The sequence below is a fragment of the Prionailurus bengalensis genome, chromosome E1 (assembly GCF_016509475.1).
Source record: "Prionailurus bengalensis isolate Pbe53 chromosome E1, Fcat_Pben_1.1_paternal_pri, whole genome shotgun sequence".
NCBI lineage: Eukaryota > Metazoa > Chordata > Mammalia > Carnivora > Felidae > Prionailurus > Prionailurus bengalensis.
The window spans coordinates 2743936-2754862 of NC_057347.1; the positions used below are offsets into that span (position 1 = coordinate 2743936).

The window sequence follows — 10927 nt, forward strand, 5'->3', positions numbered from 1 at the left end:
GGTGTTGGGAGAGTGGCGGCTGAAATAAAGGTGTGCTTTCTTCCATCTCGTGGTGTGTGATCCTTTTGGCCTGGATGGTCTCTACACCCTCTTCCCTGCAGGACCCGCACCCGGCACTGCTAGGGAGGGCTTCAGAGAGGGGAAGAGCCCTAGAGATGCCCGAGGCAGGGGGCAGTGAGCTGCCATTGCGCTCAGGGGGTCTGCTCTGAGGGGACCGGGCAGGGAAGCCCCAGGCTTTTCAGGCTTCGAGAAAAGACCAGGGTCTCTGAGGCTCTGGAAGAGGGTGGTGTGGTCTCATCGTGTGATCGCCGGCAGGAGAGGGGAAGGGAGGTAAGAGCGGTTATTCTATGACCATGACCCATGGAAGCCAGAGTCCAAGACTGAAGGAGCAGGGCCTGTGAATGTAGAAGCCCACTGGTCATCCATGTTCTCTGAGCCCCACTGTCTCTGCCCCAAGCTTGATATTTCCAACATGCTGACTCATGAGGGGCATTGGTTGTGGTGCCCCCAGCCCCAGCCTCAGTCCCCATGGAACTGACCCCAGGCCCTATCCCACCCCCCACCTCCAATCATTCCATTCCTCTGCTGCTGGAATTGCTCCAAGGGCAGGCAGATGACCAGGGCCAGGCTTAGTGCTGAGACACCGCTGGAAGCTAGGTGAAGAAGTTGCCTGTTTCCTCTGGGGTCGCCGAGAGGGCAGGACACTGAGCAGAGATGACAGGGCAGAGCTGATAGATGGGCAGAGACCATGTCTCGCTGCCACTGCTGGAGTCTCCCCACCACTCTGGGCCTAAAGCCAGATCCAGTTGGAGCACCATGGGCTAGTTGTCGGCTTAATCCAGATTGAACTGGGTTTTGTTTTGTGCAGCCAGAAGTGTCCTGACACACTCCTCAGGGTTATGGTGGAGTGGGGATGGAACTGGTTTAACAAGCAAGAAGAGAAGAGAAGCCTGGCTTGGGAGGGAGATGGTGAGAGAAAGATGAGCAACCAAGAGGAGATAGTCTCCACGCCCTTACTCCATCAAGAGTCAGCCAGGGCCTTTCCCCTGTGGTATGACTGGTCCTGAAAACTGCAGTTGTGGAAAAGGCTAGGACCGGAAGGGGGAGAAAACGCAAACAGCCTTGTAGCCTTGTCTGGACCCTGGTGCTGGCCCAGCAGTTAGAAGGTGGAGGAACCTCCAAGTCCTGCCTCAGAGACAAGGCACATGAGAGCGTGGTGTGGTCTGAGCTCAGCACAGTGCTGGCCATCAACATCTTCCAGAGTTAAGTGGCTGGACCTTGACGGGCTGGTTGGGGTAGGACAGATGGCTTCCCTGCTCCCGACGTGGGGAAGGAAGTAGACAAATCGGGGGAGGAGCAGTTGTGTCATCTGGGACACATAGTCTCCTAGAACTTTTTTCTCAGTCTAGAGACTCACCCCTTCCAAAGCAAAGCCATTTGTCATCTCCGCCGGGGGTATTCGACCTCATCACCCATCCCTAAGCCTGTGTCTTTGGCCCTGGACCCAGAGACGGGCACGCTGTCCAAGCATTTCCACATTTTGCTCACAGGGGACGTCGATCCAGCCCTTCAAAAAGCATCTCCCCATGTTCTGTCTTTAATCCACAGATGACCCATTTGACACACATGAAACCCAAGGCCCCCAGTGGCAAAATGACTTGTCAAAGACCACATGTCTGGCAAATCTTGAGATCAGGCAGCAAACCCAGGAGTTCCGACTCTGGGCTTTGGGGTGCCTCTCAAGGGTGCTCTGGAGATGTCTACCTGACAGGCAGTCCTGCTCCTTGCCTCTTGATTCTTTTTTGCAAACACACGATTTAAACTCCGAATCAATGTCTTTGGAATCAGATTATTAAAGAGTCTTGGCTCAGAGGTGCCTGGGTGGCTCAGCGGGTTAAGTATCTGACTCTTGATTTCGGCTCGGGTCTCGATCTCACAGTTCATGAGATCCAAGCCCCACATCAAGGTCTACACTGACAGTGCGGAGCCTACTTGGGATTCTCTCTCTCCCTCAAAACAAATAAATTTAAACATCAAAAAAAAAAAAGAAAGAAAGTTTTGACTTGGTGGGATATGGACATGAACACATTTTACATTTCTCCAATCAGTGCCTTCAAAAGGCCAGTTGAGAACTCCAATCCCCTATCTGCTCCAAATGTGGGCTCACCACACGGGTCAAGGACTTGGGGGTGTGGGTGGGGTTGATAGCACATGTCTGCTCCTTCTCTACTCCCCCAACTCTGGCTCTTTGGTCAGGAGGGGAGGGTCATGGGGACATAATCGAATCCTAGAATCCTTACCCCCTCACTCTTCAAGTGAGGAACGCAGAGGAAGCTGAACTGGCCACCTGTTGGGGAGACTCCCCTGGTGTCACTTTGGCTCGGCTACTGCTGCCACCAGCTGGGGATACAGTCCCTGCCCACACGCACGCGGGCTCACCACAAAGCTAAGAAAGCTGAAGCTTTATGGTCCTTCACCTGCACAAGCCCCTTTCAAGCACCCTCCCCCACCAAGTTTTGTATTCGTTTTCTTAGAGGGGACCTTCAAAATTGGATCAGCTTGAAGCCACAACATTTGGATCTGTCCTGGATGTGGTCCCTTGGGGTTCGGGGATCAGCCTCGTCCAAGCCTTCCTCATCACTGAAGACCCATCAGAAAGCAGCACCGTGTTTTCCTTTAGCCCCACAGTGGGGGACAGCCCCACGACCTTGTCTGTGTACCAGAGCCCCTTGGGAGTCCCCTGGCTGCCTGGGAAGCCCGGACAGCCACCAGCTTTAGCTCACCCTGTGCCCTCTGTCCTCCACTATGAGGAGCTACAGGAAGTGTCTTCTTCCTCATGCTCTCAGGCCACAGGGGACAGGGCGAGGGGCTACCATTGCATGACTGCTCAGAAAGCCCTTGGGATGGGAAGGCCGGGGAGGGTAGCTGAGCCAGCTGTTGGCTTCTCTGTTTAGAATGTGGATTACATCGGGGGCACCTGGGTGGCTCAGTCGGTTGAGTGTCCGACTCTCGGTTTCAGTTCAGGTCATGATCTTATTATGGTTCCTGGGTTCGAGCCCCGCATTGGGCTCTACACTGGTAACGTGGAGCCTGCCTGGGATTCTCTGTCTCCCTTTTTCTCTGCGTCCCCCCCAACCCTGCTCGATCCCTCTCTCCTTCCCTCTCTCTCTCTTTCTCTTGAAATAAATAAACATTTAAAAAAAAAAGAATGTGGGGGCGCCTGGGTGGTGCAGTCGGTTGAGCGTCCGACTTCAGCCAGGTCACGATCTCGCGGTCCGTGAGTTCGAGCCCCGCGTCGGGCTCTGGGCTGATGGCTCAGAGCCTGGAGCCTGTTTCCGATTCTGTGTCTGCCTCTCTCTCTGCCCCTCCCCCGTTCATGCTCTGTCTCTCTCTGTCCCAAAAATAAAAATAAACGTTGAAAAAAAAAATTTAAAAAAAAAAGAATGTGGATCACTTTGTACTTCATGGTTTCAGCTGTGGCCACTAGTTCGAATTCCATGGTCACAGGAAAAGTTAACTCAACGTCCTATTGTGGCATGGGTCATATGATCAGCCTTATTGCCAAACTCCATTTTTTAATGCCGCACAAAATAAACTTCTGTTATATACCACAAAGCTCTTGTGATTCTTTCTTTTTTCCCTTAATGTTTGTTTTTGAGAGAGAGAGAGAGACAGAGAGAGAACAAGCGGGGGAGGGGTGGGGAGGGGCAGAGGCTAAGAAGCAGGCTCTGTGCTGACAGCACAGAGCCCGACGCGGGGCTGGAACTCATGAACCGTGAGATCATGACCCGAGCTGAAGTCCGACACTTAACCGACTAAGCCACGCAGGTGTCCCTCTCATGATTCTTTTCACCGTGACAAGATGTCGGTCCATTTGACCGAAGGGTGCTCCTGACTACAGGGGCTTCTCCTCCGACTCCACCCCATCAAGCCACCAAGCCAAGCAAAGGTTCACATGTTCAAATGTTCATAGCCACCTACCTTATGGCCTTGCCTCCCCCTCATTCTCCATTGTCACTGGCCGGTCAGTAGCACATCAGCCCCTCAGCCCTCTCGCTCAGTCCTGACCACCCATGCCCAAGCCGTGTGCCTCCTTCAGAGCTTCCTTGTTGCTACTATCAACAGACGGTCTGACTTGGGGTCACACGGGTTCTCCTCCGTGTCATTGGTAGGTCCTCTGCCTCAGTCCCTGAAGTCATCTCCTCCAGGGCTTAGCTATAATCCCAGAATGGAGGAACACCCAGAACCCTTGCCACACTCTTTGCCAGGACAGCTGGTGGCCCCAGTTGGAACAAGGCCTGAAGGATTGCGTCATGGCCTTCAAACACTGTCCACAAATCATGACTGCCCCCCACCCCCCGACCCGGTCTCCCATCTTGGTGGCTTCCCTGGCCCTGGTGCCCAAGCCCAGGGCAGGGGCCATATATGCTGAGGTGGTTGGACTGGACGATCATGAAACATCCCAAGACCAGAGCCAATCCCAGAAACTGGTCCTTCCAGGAGTCAATGCTTTCTGGAAAAAGCCCTGAGGACACACCCTATGATGATACAGCTGTATAAGACATTCCTTCAAGAACTAGAAAGGACACAGCGTCGATAGTCGATAGATGTGTTATGTTTCTCTTTTGAAAGGAGGGAGACGTTTTTGCCCATCAACAGCTGATGGGCAGGAGTGAGCAGAGAGACAGAGGCTGGAGGAGGTGACAAGGGAGCCAGGTTCCTGTGTCTGGCAGGGTAGATCCACAGGAGGAGGGATTCCCTTGGATGGGAGGAGGGGAGCTCCTTGTAAGATAATTAGAGCAAGGCAGGATGGGCCTGGGAGCAGGTACATTTGGGAAATAGGTAGCTCCTGGTTCTGGGAATCTCCACTGGAAGTTTCTGTTTTCCGAGTGAAGTAGGGGGTGAGGTCATCTTCGGAGCATGTAGGGGAAGAAGGAAAGCACTGATTTACTGAGTCCTTCCTATAGCCCAGCAAGTGTACTAAGCACTTTACTCACGAAAGTTCATTTAATATCCTCAACAACCTTATGAGTCAGATACTATTAAAACCCATTTCACAAACGCTAATGTTAAGGCTCAGAAAGGCACACGACCTGCCTAAGCCCACCTGGTTATTAAGTGATAGTCAGGATTCTAAGTTCCCCCGAGGTCCTAAACTCTTCATTAATAAAGAGGCAAACAGAGGTGCCTGAGGGGCTCAGTCGGTTAAGTGTCGATGCTTGATCTCAGATCAGGACTTGACCTCAAGGTCATGAGTTCAAGCCCGGCGTTGGGGCTCTGAGTCCCTGAGGAAACGGAGGAAAGTAGCTTTAGGGAGCAGTGAGCCTGCCTCTCCTCCACGTAGGAGAGCTGCAGTCCGAAAGTGTTTGCTGGGACAAACAGTCTGTCAAAGATCTTTCCTTCCTGTGTCCTGGGCGTGCTCACAGCAGTAGCAAGAGGAGTCAGGTGAAGATTTAAGGTGACTTTGGTGAGTGTGGAGCTCAGCGAAGGAGCTCAGGAGGAAGAGGGTCCCTCTGGGATGCCAGATCCTCTGTGACCCCGGCCCACCCGCCCAGGGCCCAGAATCCCTGCGTGTGGAGACCGTAAGTGAAGAGCCATCCTCTGGGGTTAGGGTCCTCACACCTTGAAGACCCAGCACGGAGCAAAAGCAGGGGGTTAACAGACCAAATAACACGTGGACAAGAGGGGTCATCCCAGGGCTGGGGGAGGGGAGGCGGGTGTGGGCGAGAGGTAGGCGTGGGCCAGAGGTCTGGGCCCTACGGGCAGCGCTGGGGCCAGTTCAGCCTCTGCTGGGGGCGAGGGCCACTTCATCCCCACACTAGCCAAAGCAGACTGGGATTCTGGATGACCTGGATGTACCAGTCTGGGAAATGTATAAAGGAACCCCCAGCCAGTTTAGAGCAAGCGGCCTTTCAGCCGGAGTCCCTACATGTGCGGAGACCCCACGATGCACGGCTGTTACTTGCTCTCGAGCAGCCCCACCGCAGGGGCCAGGAGGGGAATGGAGCCCCAACAGGGCATCTGGTACAAGGAGGGGTGGCAGGAGGGTCCAGGGTGTTGGGAAGACAGTGGTGACCCGCGTCAGACACCAGGAGGACGAGGAGCTGGCCCCGGCCTCCCTCACTCTCAGCCTCCTCTTCCACCGCCTGCGCACCCGCAGTGGCTGGCGGCCGACGTGGCGATCATCGCGCGCCAAGCCCACACCCAGGGGCCACCCCGGTGAGAAGTTCGGCCCGCAGCACCTGCTTTAGCGGGGTTCTCCCCGCTCTCCTCCACCAGCCACGCGTGTGGGGGCGTGGCCCTGCCCTCGGCCAGCCTCCGCTGATTGGATCAGGGGTTACCACCTGACTCAAGCCCAATCAGGCCATTGGTTGATGCGTGACCAATGACGCGCCCTGGTGCAAAAAAAGGCTCCCGCCGTTGGCCGGTGGATCGAATAAATGCGGTCGGTTTCTTGCCCTCCTCTCCGCCCCCCCCCCCCCCCCCCCCCCCAGCCAACGGCCCTGGTTCTCACCGTTCTGTCATTGTGTCTTGATCCTGTGACAGACTGCTCAGGGAGACTTTGGGAGATAAAAATAACATTGTTTGCACTCCTCCCACTGAAAGATACAGTCTAATTCTCCTCCCCTTGAATCCGCCCTGGCCTTAGTGACTTGGTTGACCAGTGGAATGTCAGAAGCAACATTCCGGGACTTCTGAGATCAGGCCAGATGATCGTAAGAAACTTCTCACCTCCTGTCGGAGCCTCTTGGACTGTCTGTGATCCTGAGCCTCATGTGTTAAAAAAAAAATTTTTTTTTTAATGTTTATTTATTTTTGAGAGAGGGAGAGACCATGAGCGGGGAAGGGGCAGAGAGACAGGGAGACACAGAATATGAAGCAGGCCCCAAGGGCTGAGCTGTCAGCACAGAGCCTGACACAGGGCCCGAACTCAGGAACCTTTGGGATCGTGACCTGAGCTGAACTCTGTCGCTTCACCAACTGAGCCACCCAGGCTCCCCCTAGCCTCATGGGTTAAGAAGTCACCATGCTGGAGAGGCCATGGGCGGCTGTACCTGTTAACTGACTCAGCTGAGTGCAGGATTCTGCACTGAGTGCCATCCACTTCCTGTTACCAGACATGTGAATAAAGTTGCCTTTAGCCTGTATTCCAGACCATCTGCCCTGAATATGACCCAGTATCTTTGTTAGTGCCAGGTGAAATGGAAGAATCACCCAGCAGAGCCCTGCCCACATTCCCATCCTGCAGATTCACAACACACCTCTCTGTTTGGGAAGACCTCTAAACCTTTGCTGAGAGCGTTGAAGGACCTCGGCTCAGCATCTCACCAACAGGTGGTTTCTGAGAGGGGACTCTGCCCAGAAAAGGCAGAGTAGACAGGTGTTGTTATTTGCCTACTTTTTCTGATAGCCACATTGGATTTTCCTTTGGGGATCTACCCATCTCTACCCTCAACCCATGTAGTTTGTGTGGAGCTAATTCCTGCCCCACCTCAGGATCTGTGACGAAGTCCCTTTTAATGAGGGTCAGCCCCTAGACCTTTGTTGGAAGTAATAAGAGGGAGGCTGGTCTTTGAGCAGGTTTGCTAAGCTGGAAGGATAGAAGTCTACAGCTTTTGCTAACCATCTGTGCCACCACTTGGGAAGAGTCTACCTGAGCATGAATCAATACAGTTCAACACAGAGGAAAGCAGAAATGAAATGTTGAGGGGGAACAATTCCTGACACATGTTTTGGCACTGGGATTCATCCAGACCTGAAGCCGGTTACTGTTGAACTTGCCAGTTACATAAACAGTTACATAAACTAATTTATTAAGCTAGTTTGAGGTTGGACTATCCTGCTCTTTCAGCTCTGCCTATTAAAATTGTACCGATTTTTCACGACTAGCTTAAAACTCACCTCCTACAAGAAGACCTCCTTAAATTGTACAGGGGGTATTTATTGTTTGGGGTTTTCTATAGTCCAGAAATGAATTTTTCATACTTCTGAAAAATCTGCACTATCCCCACAGCTCATCAGCACTACCAACATGGCCAGACACAGCCAGCCAGGCACCTTGTCTGACCCCTGCCTGCTGGACAGGGGAAATTGGGCCAAGGGTGGATCCCCATCCCAAACTGGGTCAATGAGGATCCTTTGCTGGGGAACCTTTCATTTGAACCAAGACACTCTAAACCTATCCACTGTTTAGATAGAGAATATATAAACATGAACTGTGCGGACTGGGAAACAGAAAGAACTGGTCAAGGGAGAAGAGACAAAGGAGACAAAGCAGACATGCAAAGAAGGGAGTTGGAGAGAGAATCCCCTGAGTTCCTACAATACTCTGGTCTCTGCCTCTAGGCTGTTCCTGAGACTCAGCTGTATTTCTGGCCTTTTGTCCTTATAATAAATTCGCCTTCTTACTCAAGTTTTCTCTCATGGGTGTGTGTTACTTCCAATCTCCCTGGTCTCCAAAGTGGTTCAGTCCCGTCTCCCTTCTGTTCTGGATCCGTGTTGCCCTGGACCGCACCTTACCTTGAGATGACACTAGGTTCCATCTTCAATGCCACCTCCGATCAGTTGGCTGTGCCTGTCTTGAGTGCTACCCTGACAAAGATTCTCGGGCTACTTCGGGGCTCGAGAAGAAGAATACATGGATTGATTGGCAAGGTCTTCCATGAGCATGAAATGGGAAGGGGCTGAATGCCCGCCATGTTTGTTCTCTAACCTGTCACACATCCTTCCCCTTCCATACAACAGCCAGCTTAACGCCTCACCTGGTCTAGACTCATAGATACTTGTTGAACGGATACATGACAAAGATGACTGTTTAAGAGACTCATGTGGTGGGATGAGTGACAGGAAGTGGACAATGTGAGTTTGAATGGGACAGAAGAGTCAGAGGTATCTGGTGCTCTCAATGTGGGAATCAAATACACAAGCATGGCGGCACGTGGGACAGAGTGCTCTCGTCACCTCCACCTAAGTCTTGCTTATCCTATGAAATGCGATGAGAACATCCTTGCCTGAAGGGGACGTTCTCTGACATGCCTCACTCTCATGTCTGAGATGGGTCTCCGCACTAATCAGGATTCTTCTGATTGAAAGAGTTCAAAAGTTCAAGAGTATTATAGGCATGGCTCCAACCAGGTGCTCACATGAGATGTCTCTATGTAATCCATATAATCCATTGTCTTCATTCCCAGGTGGGCCCTCCCAAAATGGTTACAGAAATGGCCAGCAGCAGTTTCAAGACTTCCTTATGTCCTATCACCTTAGCAACTCTGAGAAATGAAAGTACTTACAAAAATAAAACCAGTTTCAACAACAGAAAAGCCTGGGGCTCATTCTTACTGGCCTGGACAAAACCACCCATTCATCTCTGAACCAATTCCTAAACTTTGCCCAAATCTATTTGGGCAGAGCTGGATCCTGTGCCTGCCCCTGGAGCCAGAGGGTGCATCCATACGGACTGAGGATGGGAAAGGGGCGATTCTCTACAGAGAAACGAGGGTGCTGTCACCAGAATAAGGGCCACGGGTGCTGCCATCCACACACCGTCTTCTATGTTCCCTTGGGCCCTGCAGTTCTCCCACCAAATCAGGAGCTACTGGGGAACAAGGGTTTGTCCTATTTACGCTTTTGCCCCTTGGCCCCAGCACGGGACCTAACACACAGAAGTTCCCAGATCCCTTCCGGCTGAAGACTTTGCCCCCATCTCTGTGACAACGTGAAACGACCGGAAAGGAGGTGCCACATCATCCTCTACTAGACAACAGACCCTCCTGCCCCTGCACCGAACTACCCCCCTGTCTACTACCTCAGAAGGGGTGTCTGCTCTCTTGTGAGGGTGCTTTGTTGCCCAACCTTTGTTTCTCCTCCTGGGACCATCCCTTCGCATTTCTCTTATGAAACCACCCGTTGTCACATTGAGCCGTGTCATTTGAGTATAGTCGGGTGGCACTCACCTTGGGATACACCTCGGTTGACTTACCTCACCCGGTGGGTTCCATCCTCCTGGCCACACTGGTTGGTTCGGGGACCCTAGTGTTACCTGTTTCGAGCAAGAAAAAGGAGGGGGTAGGAAGACATCTGACAGAGTTTTGGGAAAGGGAAGCGTCAGCCCTCTTTCACAGTGTTACCTGCAGAAACTCCCTCTGATCTCCTGGGTGGCGGGGTGTGAGGGCGTGAGGTTGGGAACTGCCGCCATCACAGCCGCATTGTATGGAGCTTGAGGCTGAAGCGAGTGCTGTGGAAGGCAGAGGGAAAAGATGGAAAAGATAGCAGGTCTTAAGTCCTCTCTGGAGCAGCCACATAACAACCCCAAGGCGGAGGAGGCAGAGACTACAACTGTCACCCTTGGTTGGCGTGACACAGTTAAGCACTGGGGCTGGCCGCCTTCCTACCCTGAACCAAATTTGAGTTCTAGGAGGAAGGCAGAAGGGACAGCGGATATTGGATGGGAAATTCATTGCGTCTGTCATACTCTCTGCCTCTGGATACGGCGGTTACAATAGTCCACCTGGACTGCCAAAGTCGACCTGAGCTGGAATTGTCTATTGCTTGTGCCCATGGGAGGCCAGTGTCCCCCACCTGGGTTCTGGATGCTACCCTTTCTCTTTCTCAGGATTTTACTTCCTGGGACTAGCCCTTCCTCCTGTCAGTTTCTCTCCCTCACTCTGGACAATGTAAACACGCTTTAGGGGCTGTGGTTCTCAACCGTGGGGGCACCTCGGAATCACTTGGGAAGCTGTAAGAAAGATACTAACACTTGGCTTTAACACCCAGACCCCCGGCGAGACCCCTGAGCATTGGTTTTTCGAGGGCCCCCTGGTAGTTCTGATGTGAAGCCGGTATGGAGACTCATCCTGAGGATCGCTCTTCTGGAAAGTTCTCCTCTGGTCTCATATCCCCAGTTATTGCCGCGTTTCTCTGCCCCCCT

General features: G+C 52.7%; 1 long non-coding RNA gene across 1 annotated transcript; it reads right to left on the minus strand.

Annotated features, from left to right (window-relative positions):
- Positions 1–4595: 4595 nt before the first annotated feature.
- LOC122484703 lies at positions 4596–10041 on the minus strand. The gene is made up of 3 exons (XR_006297683.1): positions 9980–10041; positions 6515–6560; positions 4596–4911 (listed from the first exon to the last, which is right to left on the minus strand). It is a non-coding gene; the product is annotated as an uncharacterized LOC122484703 (long non-coding RNA).
- Between the last annotated feature and the right edge of the window lie 886 nt (positions 10042–10927).